Source organism: Dermacentor albipictus, chromosome 5 (assembly GCF_038994185.2).
Source record: "Dermacentor albipictus isolate Rhodes 1998 colony chromosome 5, USDA_Dalb.pri_finalv2, whole genome shotgun sequence".
Classification (NCBI taxonomy): domain Eukaryota; kingdom Metazoa; phylum Arthropoda; class Arachnida; order Ixodida; family Ixodidae; genus Dermacentor; species Dermacentor albipictus.
The window spans coordinates 108,311,983-108,328,953 of record NC_091825.1 but is presented as its reverse complement, the minus strand read 5'-3'; the positions used below and the strand labels follow the sequence as shown (position 1 = coordinate 108,328,953).

At 42.6% G+C, this 16,971-nt stretch overlaps 1 protein-coding gene across 19 annotated transcripts in view; it reads right to left on the bottom strand.

The window, feature by feature from the left end:
- Positions 1–16,925, bottom strand: part of LOC139060024 (very long chain fatty acid elongase AAEL008004-like) — a 32,213-nt gene extending 15,288 nt beyond the window's left edge. The window contains exons 1-5 of one of the 19 annotated variants that reach the window (XM_070538718.1): positions 16,690–16,925; positions 14,998–15,027; positions 10,439–10,519; positions 10,287–10,362; positions 7,546–7,642 (exon numbers count right to left, since the gene is read on the bottom strand). The gene's annotated coding sequence lies outside the window, so the exon portion shown is untranslated. Of the gene's footprint in view, positions 1–7,545; positions 7,643–10,286; positions 13,999–14,869; positions 15,028–16,689 lie in introns of those variants that run through there. The other 18 variants (XM_070538715.1, XM_070538716.1, XM_070538721.1 and 15 more) reach the window with 18 other exon arrangements.
- Positions 16,926–16,971: the final 46 nt, after the last annotated feature.

Below are 16,971 nucleotides of genomic sequence, written 5' to 3'. Positions count from 1 at the left end.
GTGGCCCAATTAAACAAAATGTCAATGCCACGGCTTTTGCATCAACGAGTGGCATCCTAGAGCGGCGTGTTTCGTCAAGAACCAATGACGTCATGCAAAGGCAGATTCCACAACCGAGTGGCGTCATCGACCGACCTGCTAGAAAAACAACATGTAATGACGTATGGCATTATGGCGTAATGGCATCATGGCGTAATGACGTCTAACTGGCAGCGATGCTTCTGGTGACTGTGAACAAACAGAGAATGAAAGCGATTAGAGCATTGGTGAACTCGGCATTCCTGCAGAAATGATCCGCGAGCTGCAGGACTGGACTTGCAACGAAAACATATCACCGCCAGCACTTTCCTCGCTCTTTACGATCTTGAAAGACCACAAATGTTCCGTGAACGTTGCTGAAGACACTGCGTTCAGTGCAAATAAAATCTTGAGCTGATAGAGGTACCTCTTGCATTAATTTTATTCAAAGTGCACGCTCTCGAAATTTCGTGGCAAGTCGACTCTCTCCAGGAAGATATGTGGTGTCCAAATCCACACCCCAGCCTCAGTTGCCTCCAAGTAAGAGAAATGGATCTCCAAGGCCGTGCTTTACAGAGCTGGAATTGAGTCATATCTATCATATTTTCAACATCACCCATAGGCATAATGTTATATACTGATGATGTCATAGGATTTGCATGCGACCCACCAGCTTGAGCATTCATCTTAGGTACAAAGATGCAGTCTGTGTACTATGGATGGGGTATATGCCAGCAGAGAGGTGCATATGTCAAGGGGAGGGTTCAGTTTTTGGAAAGCAATGGACATTTAATGACATATGCTAACTTTTTGCAGCAATCTTAGGGAGAGCACCATGTGGCAGACATGCTTACCAACTGGCCTTGTTTTCAACTTTCCAATGAAGTACATATATGCATTGGAGTAATAAAAATATTAATACTGCTTTGAATGTGCAGTCTGCTTCCTAAATATCTGCCACCATCTTCAGTTGAGCAAATCTCAAACGAAGTTTTGGTACTTGCAGACATTCAGTGTGCAGTATTCAACTGCAAGCCAAAGTCACTGAGAGAGCAACTGAGTTGTGTTGCTTTCTCCTATTTCGACCTAGCTGTGCTTCAAGTCATTTTTTGCCACAAGGACTTCTACACTCATCTCTTTATACTGCACGTGGCTGTTGCCATACTGTCCAGCAGCGATATTCATCATCAATACTGTAACAACACAAATGAGCTTCTAAACTTTCGAGTCACTTTAAGGGAAGCAAAATGTATCCTACGATGTTCCCTCCATTGGTGTACTTAAGCAACAATATGTTAAAACACAAGGCTGCTGATAACTTCGGTGTGCTTCCAAAAATTGTATTCATTACTGTAAGAAGTTGATAACTAGTTAAACAAAAACACTGCAACAGATTGGTAACCGCAGAGCAGAATGCATGTTGGCTGGAACATATTACTACCCTTGCCTCAGCAAGGAGCAAGGTAGTATACTCATAATGTACATCGGTGGGCTATTGGCAGAACGTTGTCGTGGCCCTTGTTCACCTTGAGGACTTCCAAGGGCAATACGATACTTGTAGCTAGACAATATTCAAGTGCTGTGAAGATGGCAAACCTTGCTCACGACAATCACAACTGTGAAGTGATTGTTGGCAAAGAGTTCAAAGTTCTCACTAATTAATGCACAAGTCTTTGTGCACCGCAGCTGGGCATACTTATGGTACAAGTGGTGAGCCTCTTTAGTCTTAGAAGCTAAGCCGCATTAAAAGCAAATGTATCATAGTGCTTTCTGGGGAGCTGCAGACTCGCAGTCTTTTTTCCTCATATTCATCCAGTGAATGCTTCAATGCTTGATGCCAGAATATAGCCATGAGGAAAATACCATGCTTCCCACTTTTTGACTGAAAAATAGGTCTGCATTTCACATCAATTGAAGCCAGACCTGTTGCTGTAGATTTTTTCAGGCACGATGTCTTCTGCAATGTAGTTCACTTCCAGTATTTTTTTTGGACAGGCTAGGCCCAACTTCTATATTCCAGGCATTCTTTCCAAGATCATACAGAATTTTCAGAAATAGCCTAAGGCAGATAGCATCATTCTAGTCAAGGAGCTGGATTACTCGGGAACGGACACTTCCACAAAAAATTCAAATGTATAATTCGATAAAAAAAATCACTAATGACCTTTTAATCAATTACTTCAGGACACTACTAATATTTACTGCTTGCAGCTGGCGAGCTCGCAAGGTGCATCCACTGGAATGAATTTTTAGGATGGCACCAGTTTCGAGATATTCATTCCCAAAGTATTTTACAAATATGGGCATTCCAGCTACTTTCGTGCCTCAATGCATAAAATGGCAGTATGTTAAGTAGAACAAACGGTCATTTTTACTGCAAGTTTTATGGTGCATATCTTGATACCTAGGAGCTCCTTAAAATTTGTTTCAAGTAGATATGCCTTGCAAACTCACCAGCAACAATTTGCAAATTACAATGCGCCCTAGAGTAATAAATTAATGATTAGTGAACTTTCTTAATCACTCTATTATGCAATTTATCGCGCAAGTAATAACCACCACTTCGAGTAATCAAGCTCCATGGCTAGAGTTATGCCATCTGCTACAGGAAACGTAAGAGAATTCTGTATGGTCTAGAAAGGACATCCTGTATATACAAAGCAGTGTATATATGTAGAAGCAAATATGGAGTTGGGCTTCTGGTGCATGAAGTCCTTTTCGCATCATTACAAGTAACTCCAATTAATGACCTATATAATTTATTGCTAAGTAAACGATATGAAAGAAAACGGCAAAATCATGATGCATTCTTTGATGACACAGCTAACTTACGGCCCAAAGCTAATTACTACCCAACACATAACAACGATGTCTGGTATGTGCCATCCTTTCGTACTAATTACGGTTGCCAAATGCTCCGACATATAATTACAACTCTTCTTAATCGGAGCAATGAACACTGAGGACCTAACAATACGTTTTTTTTTTACTGCAAGTTTGCACCTCCTTTCTCCCTTTTTCTTTTCTCATTGTTATTCTTCGTTTTGCATTCTTCAGTGTTCCTGAGCGTATCGTGTTAATTCTGCCGCCTTCACTTATTTGTTATTGCAAGAGGATGTTCACAAATTTTTTATTGAATATGATGTTTACCTATGCACTGTAGTATTTTTTTTTATTGTTCTGTCCATGTTCTGTTGCTGCAGGTCTTAATGTAAGGGGGTGCGCCCCTCTGTCAAGCCAGTCATAGGCTTTTTGGGTGCACCCCTAACATCCCTGATGTTGAAATAAAGGCATTTGGTGAAATAAAGGTATTTGAATAGACTTGTGATTTTTGTTGAAAAAGTCACATGTACAGCTTTGTTTACTTAGCTTTGATGGCAACAATACCCCGACATACGGCTGTAAGCCCTCTGAAGTACCTAATAGCAGGACACAGTTATTTTGGAGCATTTAACCAATTATTTACAAATTCCCGACAAAGGGTGTTGAGGGCTTAAATCGTGGCTTTCAGATTGTGGTTTTAGAACATGAAAAATAACAGTGTAGTTCTCTTCAACCTTAAAACCTGAAGAAATACTTGCTCAAAGCCCCAAAATACTAAAATGCGGTGCAAAATATCTGCTCTGGATTTGCAGCTAGAATGATCTGTGCCACAGGCAAAAGGAAATACTTCATTTATGAAATATTTATTGGCGATATTAATGTTTTCTGTAGAGTGGGTGGCGGTCCTGTGTGTTCAAATAATTGGGCGGCTCAGAGAAATCAGGCTGTGAAAGATCCATCAACGACAGTTCTTGTGTACTTTTGTGAAGTGGGGTTGGTATAATGCAACTATTCCTCTTACTTGATTAGACCTATTTCTTTCATGTCATACACCACTCGCAAACAACCCACTCCATGAGAACAAGGGGAGAGCAGAATGGGGGGGGGGGAAGGGGGCATACCAGGCAAGTGGATTTGGAAAGTGGAAGCAAGTGGATACCGGACACTTGGATTTGGTTTCAGCGCTCATACAAAAGCGCTTCATACATGCCTTTTCATAGTGCTTAGTATTCAACTGCACCTTTGCAAACACTGGTGTTGTTTCTATACAGAATGTTAGAGGCATAAGTTTGGCGATGATAACAGAAGCTGGTATTCGAGCATTTAAATTCACGAAAATCACAGACGCTGCTTCCGTCTAATGTAAGGTTTTCCATAACAAAGCAAGCAAGTAATCACAATAATTTAGACATCTTCCACGTGAAAGAAAATTAGAGGAATGGTTCAGCTGGCGAGCAAAAATGTGAAAAAGGGAAAGAGGAAGCCTACATTGTTTCTTCTTCATCTCCACTAAAATGAAAAGCGGAAGCAGTTAGCAGCAGGTGCTTAACAAGTATTGCTGATAACTGGTCTATTCATGCTCCAGCTTGCAAGGGCAATGATAAAGCAACAATGTGACAAGTTTAGACATCCATTAGGAAAGCCTGCCACAGATACCTAGAAAGGTTAAACATTCATATCTGCAAAAGCTTTGTGCCCATTAGATGTAAAGAGAAAGTACAGTCGATTGTATGGCAAAAAGAAAAGGCTTAGGAAGTAGTGGTAGCCACAGCTCTTTCAGTCTCTCTCAGAAGTAAACATTCCAGCTGGTGTTTCTTGATTGGAAGGTTAGACATAAACACGGAACTTGTGGAAGGAAAAGCTCATAGCACGGACAGAATATTGTTGTAATCAAAATTTTGGCACAACACTGTCGTGGTACGTAACAGCATCATTAATGCAACAGGTCACTGACCAATGTCAAAGAACAAACTTGATGTTCCAAGATCTCTAGATCTCTTGTTTGACAAGGGCATCCTTGTACAACAAAGCATCTGTACCAGAGAGTTTGCTATAGTAACTCTATGACCTGAACAAAATCTGAACAAGGGTACAAAAGTACCCTTGTTGAACAAGGTGATCTGTATAGATCCTGAAACCTCAAGTTTTTTTTTTTTTTTTACACTGCCTGGTCAGTAGTCAGTTCTGTTGATGATACTGCATATGATTATTTTCTCTTCACAGTAAATTAGTTTGGTGCTGAAGAGAGAGTGACATAATGCTTGAAAGGGATGAGTGCAGAGGTGGGACTGCTTAAAGTCATTTTGCAGGAATTTTTGGAGCAAGGAAAATTGCGTTTTGGAGCAGACAAGATAGCATTTTGTAGCTGTTTGGAACAGGCCAATATAAATTTTGGTAGAATAATGAAATAACAAATCTGGCAGCTCACTCAGAAACCACGACAGGACACACAATACACCAACATGAGCACTGTACTGCAACTGTCTTAAGCAACATCATAAGCTGAATAACGAAGTGGATTACCATGATACTGAAACTGCCTAGTGCATGCAAATTTTGTTAATAGTGCTTGCAGATTTTTAATTAGTGGTAGCAATCACAAAAAAATATGCAGTCTGCAAGAGTGAGTCAAATTGAGAAAAGTATCCCAAATCATTTTTTATAAATACATATTCCTTTAATGTCTCGACAGTGGGGGTGAAGTGCCTGGAAATGCGTTTCACCAACAGACTGTACAAGGAAGCCAGAGTTACGGAACTACTGTGGTTTACTGAAAGCCATTCCTACATAATAGAAATGGTTTCCTCTGGCCACAAGGCAACCAGAACGCGGGGCGGTAGAAGTATACATTATAGCTATAGAGTACTTGAATATGGAAGAGTACGTCAAGCAGCGGCATGGCACACGCTTTCCTGTAAGGCCGAAAACATCGGTGGCACTAAGATCGAACTAACTATTCCGCGCCAACGCCCATGATAGTGGAAAATGTTCTCGTATTATGTGGTCCAATCGACGCGGTAACATAATTTCTGGGTCACCTTATGTCACTGCAGACCCAGAGAGCTCCGGTCGACCCTGGGTTAGTATAACATGGAACTAGTTCAATCTGCTTTTATTCCAAACTCACCATTAGAACTCCGTGATAGGTCGAGATGGTCCAGATCTCACAAAAAATGGGCGCAAACACAGATTGCAATAGTTTTATGTTGTGCCAGCTTTGGGGACAGAGACGCCCACCCGCTGAACCCGCTGCTGCGTGTGCCTCCCTAATATCTAGTTTGCTCACAGCTCCCCCAGCCTACTTTTCATTGTTTTGCGCCTCAGCTAGGGAGCATCGCGTTGCTCGGCCCACTCAACTGTATTCTAGTACACTCTAAATACAGCCGCCTGGGCTGTTCTGACAGCAACAACGACAGTCGGGGGTAAACACACACATGCGGGCCACTTGCCGGAAGCGCTGAAAAGTCTAGTGTAATAGGAGCAAAAACGACGAGAAACTGTCCAGGAGGCGCCATCGGACGGTGTGTGGAATGTGAACAGCCGCACACTTTTTTTTGGGAGAATGAATCTGCTCACTGTTCACGGCCACTACCTGAGCAGACATGTTGAAGCTATTCTGGTGCAGTGCGGCGCAATTTCGGTCAATTTTCTCTGTTTGGCACAGGAATTTGCATTTATATCAAAATGGCGCAATTGCCACAGAAATACCACCCTGGTGAGTGGCATCCTGCAAAATGAAGAGGGCCACATCTGTGCAGCTGAAACATAGAATGCTGTACCTTGGCTGACACAAAACAACAAGTTTAAATGAATTCCACTTTTTATTGTAAAACCTTTGAGCTGTACATATTTTTTTTTCATATATACATTCCCCATAAATTTCCCATATATAATTCCCCATATTTCCCCATATAAGTATATTTACAATATGTATTTCTGTGTGTCACATTGCAATGTATACAACACATGTGGCATCTGCACATTATATACTGTCGGAAGAGGCACAGCCACAGAAGTCCACTGGCACTACTACTACTATTTGGGGTTTTACGTGCCAAAACCACTTTCTGATTATGAGGCACGCCGTAGTAGAGGACTCCGGAAATTTAGACCACCTGGGGTTCTTTAACGTGCACCTAAATCTAAGCACACGGGTGTTTTCGCATTTTGCCCCCATCGAAATGCGGCCGCCGTGGCCGGGATTCGATCCCGCGACCTCGTGCTCAGCAGCCCAACACCACAGCCACGAAGTCCACTGGCAGTGGCTTTGAACATACTTTTGATGCCACTTCTGAAAGCGATGGCTGCACTTCACAAAATCATACAATGACATCACTTTGATGTGGCAATTTGTGTCGCTAGTGTGAAGATGAAATTTTATAAGGCTGCTTCCGAATTGGTTCCTGCAACAGCATTGTTCAATTTTACAAAACAATCAAACTGATACGGACTGATACAGAATGCACCCCCAACTCAGTTAAAAAGAAAGTGAACAAGCAAATGAAGTTCAGCGGTACGTACTTGCGTAGTAGACAATCATAAATCCCCTGCACTCTAAGCCAACTTTTAAAATCTCAATGTAATCTCTGTAATCTAAATGGCAGAATTTGTACTCAAGCAATGTTCGGCATGCTGTGTTCTGTCAAGGAGCACAGCACGCAACTTCAGCTACAGTTTGTGATGAGTGCATTGAAACTGACGTACAGGAAATTTGCGTTGATGCAGTTGTGCCATCTGTGGCGCTCAGAAAAACATTAGGCCCATCCAGAAACCTGGGATCATATGAAGCCAATATTCCAACCTGAAAGAGACAAGAAAAGATGTTAATGTCTTTAATGCCTCGACCATAAGAATGCAATAAATAGCTCAATTTACAAAAAAGAAACAAAAAAGCATCTGGCCTTTAACTCCAGTTTTTGTTTATGTGCATGTTTAAATTTAATTTTGGGATTGCAGAGTCAAACTCTACATGTACAGTCGCGGACAGAATAAAATGAACCACGGGATCTCCGAAAACCTTCAATTCCCGAGCAGCCTGTAGCAGTAACCAGTAAAATTGCCCACGACCACGTTGTTAGCATATTCTAGTCGAGGTCCGAAATGCAAATACCAGATTGCGTTGTGAGGTTGCGGAGATATTCAGCTTTTTCTTAGATTTCATGGTCCGTAATATTCTGTGCGCGACTGTACGTGACTTTTCTTAGACATAAACTTTGCTCAGCCATTGCTCTGTGAGTAGCTGGCGGACGGTGAAGAAAGAGCTGCATGCAAACAAGAGACTGTTCGTGAAGAACTGCTTCTGTAGCGGAAGTGCATCTTGGAAGTTGGAAGGCCCCAATAGAAAATACGAAACACTGATGCTGGCATCAGTGAAAGCCCAGTGTTGAAGAAGGGTCAGCTACACTTGCCAGTGGTGTACCTTAAGGTTTGTCCCGGACAGTTTGTACAATAAAAACTGCATCCTTACTCTGAAGAAAGCAATGCAGCCTCTGCTTGAAGAGGCTTACAGCCCAGCTACAGGGCAGTACAAGCAAGGATGAGCAAAGTAAGCACAACTCTCGTGCTGGCTACCAAACAACTGTATTAGATGAAGCAGCTTACTGCAGAACATCACTCCTGTAACCTGCAATTGCATGTACACAGTTTGTACACGAGATCGCTTCAGACAATAAAAACGACAATTTGATCCAACATCATAGGGCCAATATTAATTATCATCTAGCCTTTAATAGGCCACTTAGTGATAGCATAAAGTAATGAAAAAGTAGGTAGCACGCACGTTGGCACATTTTATTATTCTGAACATGTCAGCTGTTTCAGGAGTTGCCCATTCCTTGTTTGCAAGTTATCTTTGCATTTTTCAAAATTCAAAAGCACCCACAACCGTATAATGGACAGTGAACCAACACAAGGCTAATGGAGCGTAACAGTTCATTAAAAGGGTCTGCACACACACCTTTTCATACACAGGGAAAGGGTAACTGTGGAATAGTCAAGGTGTATAAAATAAGATGTTGCTTCTATTGCCTTATGCGATCAGAAAGTGGCCTATCTGGAAGGTAGACAATACTGTGTGAATTAGGTTCTGATGCTGAGGCATAAAATTGCAATTCTTTATTTCCTGCAGTGATCCAATGTTGTAGATTGTGTATACGCAAGTGTGGGCTGTAGGACTGATGTTGTGGCACATATAAGCTGCTGTAATTCATTTATAAACTTAGCTGGCAGTCAGCATGTGTCCTGTGTTCTCTTTGCTCTGCCCTGTGGTAAGCGGTGCTGTTGCATCATGGATCATTACCGACATGCCCGATTTAGAATCCTAATAATCAAAAACAATACGTACTATAACAGCCACTCTTTCCAAATTGCTCAAGCAAGAAGTGTACCTGTCTGCACAAAGTATAGGAATACATGAAATGAAACATCCTCTCTTGATCCCTAAGGGTGTCAATACACTGAAACGACTGAACCGTATCATGGTTTCAAACCAAACTAGGTCAAGAATATTAGCATCGCGAGTTGGCACAGGCACCATTTATGCATAGTCAAAAATCAAAGATCAAGGAAGTCTTTAGAAAGGCAAGAAGGCACTGTCACGTCGCCCAATATAATCTCTGGGAAGTTAAAATCTAAACAGAGTATGCAGTTAGCTCCTGAAAATGTTAAGACTAAATCGAAGAGGTGTCTAAGTCTGTCACAGAAGGCTAATCGCAATTGCGTGAGCGATAAGAATATTTGAGTCAAAAGAAAGAGACCCATTTACAAAAACAAATGTTTTCAGTGATAGGAATCGCAGAAGACACACTTGATTTAACCAGCACCAATGCGCCACTACCCCATTCTTTGTGGGAAGACACTACTCCAATTTTTTTCTCTCTCCCCCTTCTCCATTTTATTGTGCAGTTCAACCACCCTTACCATACCCTACACATCAGCTTATTCTCCCTCCCTTTCCCAAATTGAAAGTGGGGGAAAGTGAGCTGTATGTACATGAACGTTGCCAAGGAAACAGTTTTGCTGCACTGATGAAGACTAACTCCTTTGGTAAATTGCTGGCTCCAGCAAAAATCCTTGTTCAACCACTGTTATTCACTTCAAGCCTCAATCTCCCTGAGAACTTTGTCTTAGCTTTCACAGAAGGCAACAGAAGCTGGACCTTAATGTTTTCAAGGACTTCTCCTACTGTTCATGCACCACCATCAAAATAAGTTTTGGGTCCGTTAGAGAATGAAGTTGTGTTTCACTCAGCAAAAGGCCCTAATTAGACATATACGAGATGAAATCCGAAAAATTTGGGAATGGTGTTGCCATAGGAGCCATAGACGTGGTAAAGACAGCCATAACTTCATTTGGGATTCCACATGTGACATTGCTGCATGAACACTATGTATCATGCTAATTGGATGAAAGAAATCTAAACATGAAAATTTATAGCAAATACTTACCACACATGCTGTTATACTGTCATGGTCTCGTACTAGCAACTCCTTTGACTTCACAGCTGCCACTGTCGGTAGTTGACTGCAGCATGAAAAGAACAGGGCATTTTTTGACATCCAGCTCTAGCGAGCACCAAATTATGGGGACAAACATGTGCCTGATCATTGTTGCCATCTTGCATTCATCTTGTCCCTCAGCAGTAGCTGAATTGGCAGAGCAGCTTGCCCGCTTCTTGACCCTTGGAACAGAGACGTAAGTGGGAATTCAAGAGAGCATATTTTCAACAAATTTACAAAGATATCAGAGAGATATAAAAAGAAAGGCTGGGAGGTTAATGAGGTTTTAAAGTCACCAGGTTTCTTAGGCTCTTTCACCTATTCGGTGGCTCCACTTTCTCTGCTGGGATAATGGTCTTTCATGCAACCGAGTTGTGGCAACTAGGTCTGAAATGCACATGCCGTCTTGTTAGAGCTTTGTGATGCCCAAGATTTAGATGCTGTCGTTGGCGATGGCGCTGTGTCTTGTTTCTCAGCTGCTTGAGCAGAAGGTTGTGAAGCACCTTTGTCGCCAAGTCTGCTGTGCATCTCTTGTCGAGATGCGCAACTGATATTGCTGAGCGTTACGTGCACGTTCAAGGCATCTACAGTCAGTCCAGTTCTCAACAACTGCAGAAGGGCTTTAGTAGCCTTTTGCAAAAATTGACGCTTGAGACCATGGTTCTAGTAACCTTGGTTTGTGGACTGCTCACTGTCCAATTGGATTTGGATAGCACGCACACAAACTTTAGCTGTCAAGGGAAGGGCAGTAACAGAGAATGTTCGAAAGGTGATAAGCCACACTTTCAAGCTAAAGCACATGAAACAAAATGCCAAAACCTAGCTCAGGTGTGGTGTTCAAGGTACTGCGATCTGCTCATACAGTTGTGGACAAAGCTGCCCAGGCAAACCAGTTTTTGCATCGCTAACTCTTGCCCTTATCCCACTGCTACCTAATGTGCATTCCTTGGGAAGATGGTGTTGGAAGGAAGATACCTACATTTTGTCACATATTGGGAATGTGTACTGTTTTTTTTTTCTCATTAGAGTACTCATCTGAGAAATTGAGGTCACTTCATTTCTAACTGTAAAGCTCAAAATAAACAATTAAAATGTTTAGAATATTAAAGAATACGCATTATTATCTTCAGTAAGGAAGCAGCGCATGCATCGGGTATTCCACGTGTCTGCTTTTTGAAAGGCTTTGCTTTTTTTTTTTTTGCTTATGCTACAGGTCACTACAGCTCACAGCCCTGACTCAATGAGTGAGTCACTCCATGTACAACTGTCAGGTAGACAAAGTAAGACACAGTAATATGAGTAAAAAATTGCATTCGGCATAGTTGGTGCTTACTAAAAAGCATGTTAACTGCTACAAGGACGAAACACAGATAGGAATGAAAATGACCACCCATGTCACTGTCCATGTTATTGCCTGTGCCGTCCTTTTTGTTTTGTCTTGTTTGTTTCGTCTTGTTTTGTTTCCTCAAGTTTTGTCTTCGTAGTGGTAAACATGTCCTTCCGAAATGAATGCACTCACCTTTTCATCTTTCTAGATGATACCATTTTAGAAAAGCACCGCAGCTACTGTACATATTTGAATTTAGGCTGGCATCAATACTAGGCTGACTGCCGAAATCTCGAACGTAAAAAAATAAAAATATATGCTTTCTTTGAATGCAAGCCCAACAAAAAGAGGCATTTGACTGCAATAAAAAAAAGGAAACATGAAACATTGTCAAAATTTCGCACTTTTGCAATGCTTGCGTTATCATATCTACCAAAATTTTTACCACTTGCAGCCACGACCTAGTTCCCTACCTAAGCAAAGTAGACATGTCATAGGCATATTAATGTGGACAGGCTTCTGAACTTGTTCTGGTTGACACCTCTAATGTTTGCAACATCCTTCGTCATGATCTACGTCGTTATAGACATTCCAGCTGCTCTTTGCATCCTGACAAGATCAGCAACCTCTTTTTCCACCTTGTGGCATCAACATTTCTGGCGTCGGCAGTGCCTGGTGGTTGCCACCATAACATATCCTCGAATCTAAGCCAGCCCCTATTTGGTGCAATAATTAAAAAAAATAATGAATCTGCCCACCCATTAGAGTAAATACAGTACTTTTTTATGTTGCAGTGTTTTCAATATCGGTCTATGTTGCAAACACTGTTCTTTTACAAAGGAGTGTAGTCCAAGCCGGCTTGTAATTTTTGTTTTGAGTGCAAACCCTAAAGACAAGATGCTGTGAATGGGCAGCTTTTAGCAACTCTTGAGGTGTCTTTTTTACCATCAGTGATGGAGTGTACCCAATTGAATGTCATGGCACCACCATTGCTTTCAGAAAGCCAAGTGTGAGTGTTTTGTCAAAGTTCATGCCCTCCTCGCTACAAATCAAGCAGTAATGTGTGATAACCACGCACTGTACATACCCCACTTGTTCATTTAAAACATAAAAACCAGCAGAATGCTGTTTACTGCACTAAAAGTAAATTAGCAAAAAACATCCAATTTAGCTGGCATGTGCAAATGTTAAATGTCGGAACTATGAGGGATCGTTTAGAGTCATAAATATGAGAGTTTCCCGTTCCACAACGCCTTGTGGCCTTTAAGGCCAAAATAAAATTAAAATGCTGACATGACTTAAGACAGCTTTGCCATTCCTGTTCAAGGGGCCCTGAGACACCTTTCGAACATAGTAAAAAAACTTTGTCAATCTATTAATGCGGCTCCTGTGAACAGGTGAGATAAATATTATCGCACTGCACATAGTAGAGGATTTACAATCTTGTGTAAAAATCAGTGAGCAGACACTTGTTCTAGCGTTGCAATGCCATCATAGAAAGCTGATCAAAAGCAGTTGGCTGATTAATGCAACTGGCTCATTTTGTGATTGCGAGAACATTCTCGGTGAATACTTTGTTTAGCGCAAACATTCCTGCAGAGCAGCTGTGTGCGACTTGTTTAGAGTGCAAGGGTTCGAGTAGAGTGGTCTGTAAACTCCGCCTGTCCAATGGATTATTGTGCACCTAAATAAACATGGTCTGCCAGCAAGCAATGAATTGTGTTTTGTTGCTGTGCCTTGTTTTAGAGCGGGTGCTCTCATTCAAATTCCAGCAACAGGTAAAAATATTTCCAAACATATGAACCATTACACGCAAGACAGCAGAAGCATGTATGGTTGTGAACATGAGCGCTAGGTAGGCTCCTGTCTGATGAAGGGGCTGTACAAGCTAGCAGAAAAATATTCTCACTTTCTTCCACATGTTTCATTCTTTACAAATAATTCCAACTTTTTGACACTTTCGAAGAGTTACACACTTGAATGTGAATGCAACTCTGCCAACTTTTCTGCGCCGTAGTAAAATTAAAAGTAGACAATGTTGCACAAACAGCACCAGGTATAGTGGTGAGCAAAAGTAACAGACATGCCAACACAACCTGGCACCCTGTTGTTCGAGCTCGTGTGACACTGATTCCGATGCAGTGCTCTCTTTCTGGTGCACACACACTAACGCTTCACGAATTCTATGCAAGCTGCCGCTGCTTGTCAAGTGTAGCTCAGTGGGGGCCTGCTGCAGAAGCTGCTCGCGTAGAACTTGTGAGGCGATAGTGCGCACGCTTCAATTAATGAAATTCTGGGGTATTACGCGCCAAAGCCAAGATTTGATTGTGAGGTACACCCAGTGGCGTAGCTAGGTCTGGCACCTGGGGCCCGTAGGTCTTCTGTCACCCTCCTCTCCAGGTGTAGCCGGCGGAAAGAGGGGTGCCTTCAGACGTATATGACACCCCCCCCTCACTGGCCCCTTGCACCCAGGGCCCACGGCCCCCCGGCCCCCCCTGTTGCTACGCCACTGGGTACACCCCACCTGGGGTTCTTTAACTTGCACCCAACACCTGGTACACGGGCATTATGGCAATTCACCCTAATCACAATGCGCCCACCTCAGCCGGGATTCTATCCCACACCCTCGGGCTTAGTAGCACAACGTCATAGCCACTATGCCGCGATGGCGGGTAGTGCGTGCGCTTGCAGAAAGAGTGAGTGGTCATGCCAATAAATAATACAAAAATGCACATGTGCACCGCACTGTAATCGATGTCATGCGATCTTGAGTGGCGCAGCGACAGGTTTCACTGGCATGCTCTTCAGCACGCACTCACACGGGTTTGTCACTTTTGCTCACCACTGTACATGTGGTTGAGCCACTCGCTCATTCACATTCAAGTTTCACATAGAGGCAGCACTTCGTAATGAGTGCATTTTAATGCCACGTTTGAGTTCATTATATGCCTGTTTCACACCCCAAAAATAGGAATTGTGCGTCGCCTGCGGAACTTCGTAGAATGTCTGGGAATGGACCATCTGTCATTGCTAGGGTGAAACCGCAAGGCCACTTGCAAAACAAAGCATGCACCTTGCTTCATCATTGCAGTGACAAACTGCACCAGTTTCATTCACTTGAAATTTATACAACCTGTTTGGTACTGCTGCAGGTGAAACAAACTTCTTGTTTATTCTGAATGAAACAAACAAATAAGGCACTCACTGCTAAGTGTGACCTGTGTGCAAAGTTTCAGTCTAATTAACCGGCAGTTCAGCCAGAAGAGTCATGTAGGCTTGTCGCTCCTATATGTGCAACATACGGTATATTTCCATGCACAAAAACAAACACACCATCTTGTCCCACTGGTCTTTTGTAGAACTCTGGAAGATAGAGGGTAAAAAAAAGTTTTAAATGCATGTGTACACATCCTCCCAAGCAAATCAGATGAGAGGCGCGGCCACAGGTACAGATAAAATCAACATGTGATTCCACACAACCATGAAGAATCTGCTGAACCAGACAGGAACCCAGAATTTTTTTGGGGGGGAGTGGAGGAAGTAACCCTGGGTAACTTTTCTATGCAAATGAGAGGGGAGGGGGGTACCTTTACTAGTACACATGTGAATAATGCCCACCATTTGCCATAAAGGTGCGCAAACCCGCAAAAGAAATGAAATAAGGTGTATCTGACAGGTACTGCCTGAGATACACCTGTCCTTTACTTGGCAAACAAGGAACCACGTCAAATGGACTCACGCAGGAAAGAAGTGCAGGAAGAACACTGCCAAGAACAAGCAAACAAGTGAAAGTGTAAAATAAAGATTTCTAGTAGCGTTTCTTTAATTAGCTCTGGAAGAATTACAGAGAAATATGTATTTTCAGAACAATCACAGTTCTTTCGAATCCCTCGTTTACTGCTCCACCAAGTTAAGTGCCAAAATCGACTTATATTGTTATTAGGGAAGTTGCGTAACAATGCGTGGCTGCCAGTCCCGTACAACCGCGTAGAGCGCAAGACGCTGCAGTTCTAGATGGACTGCACCCACTGCAGAAGGTTAGAAAAACACCCACATAAGCACAGCAGAGAAGTGGACGTCAGGCGGCTCGATTGATAACTGTAGAAGCATCATTCAACACACACGGAATTGTTCTCCACTTCCGGCGGCGCTTTCTCTACTTCCTTTTTAAATAAAAAGATGTTGACCCATAAATATTTTCATAAACAACGGTTATATTTGTTAATTTTCGCTTTTTCTTTCTGTCTGAATGTTTCCTCGGCTCTCTCCCTTAGTAGATCGCTTAATTTCTCAACTCCTTGCGACTTTTGTTTCCAGTTGCCAATTTTACATGATGCGGTTGTTACACGATGCATTCCTCAGTAGACAGGAATTGTAGGCACTGCACATTGTTCAAGCCTCCTCGTGATGCCGTTCAATGTCGGCCCTGGTTTCAGGACCTTTTCAGGTGTAAAATGAAGGCCACACAATCTCCACTTGGCCAGTTGCTCGTCTGTAAAATCCTTGAGCTTCGGGTAGTTTGCGTATTCGATCCGTTCACTGGCGCTAGACGGAAAAGTGGCCACTCAGTACTGCGAAACGAGTATTGGCGAAATCGCATGTCGCACCCTGTAATGCCCAGCGTATCGTATAAGCTACGCTGCCTCTTATACATAATGTTCCGAATGAAGCATGGGAAATTTAACGGGCAGCATATAGCAGCGTTTTTGATACGCTATACTTGCGAACACGCAGGTGCTGCGAACAAACAGGCCAGGAAATCATTCGGCGACGCTCATTTTAAAAGAAGACTGCCTTATATACGTAACACAATCTTTATAGCATAGAAATCGGGCGACTTGTGCACTACCGTGTCTTTCATGCTAGAAATTCGGCACGGACCTATCAAGTTCGCCCGCAGTACCAAGTGATATGCGGTAAACTGAGGAGAAAGGGGTGCTTGCCACAGATACTTCTAGACGCAAAAGGACGTTTTTCCTACTTCCCATGCACGGGAAAACGAAACGAAGCACAAATGAAAAGTACACTGCTACTTGCGGTTTGAAGGAAACTTGTGGAAGGAAAGGCCGCCGCACATCTGCTACCCCTAGAAATTACTAGAAATAATAAGCTACTATGTAACAGACGTCAAACTTGTCAGCATTCACAATTCTTGCCCAAATTTTCCTCCAACCCGATGGCCCGATGGGTTCCAAGTTTCAAGCGGCCGGCGTTGGGCGTACCCGGTGGTTCGAACGAGTGCGCTGGGCGTACCCGGTGGTTCTAACGGGTACGTTGCGTTCACCCAAATAGCCAACTTATTACTGA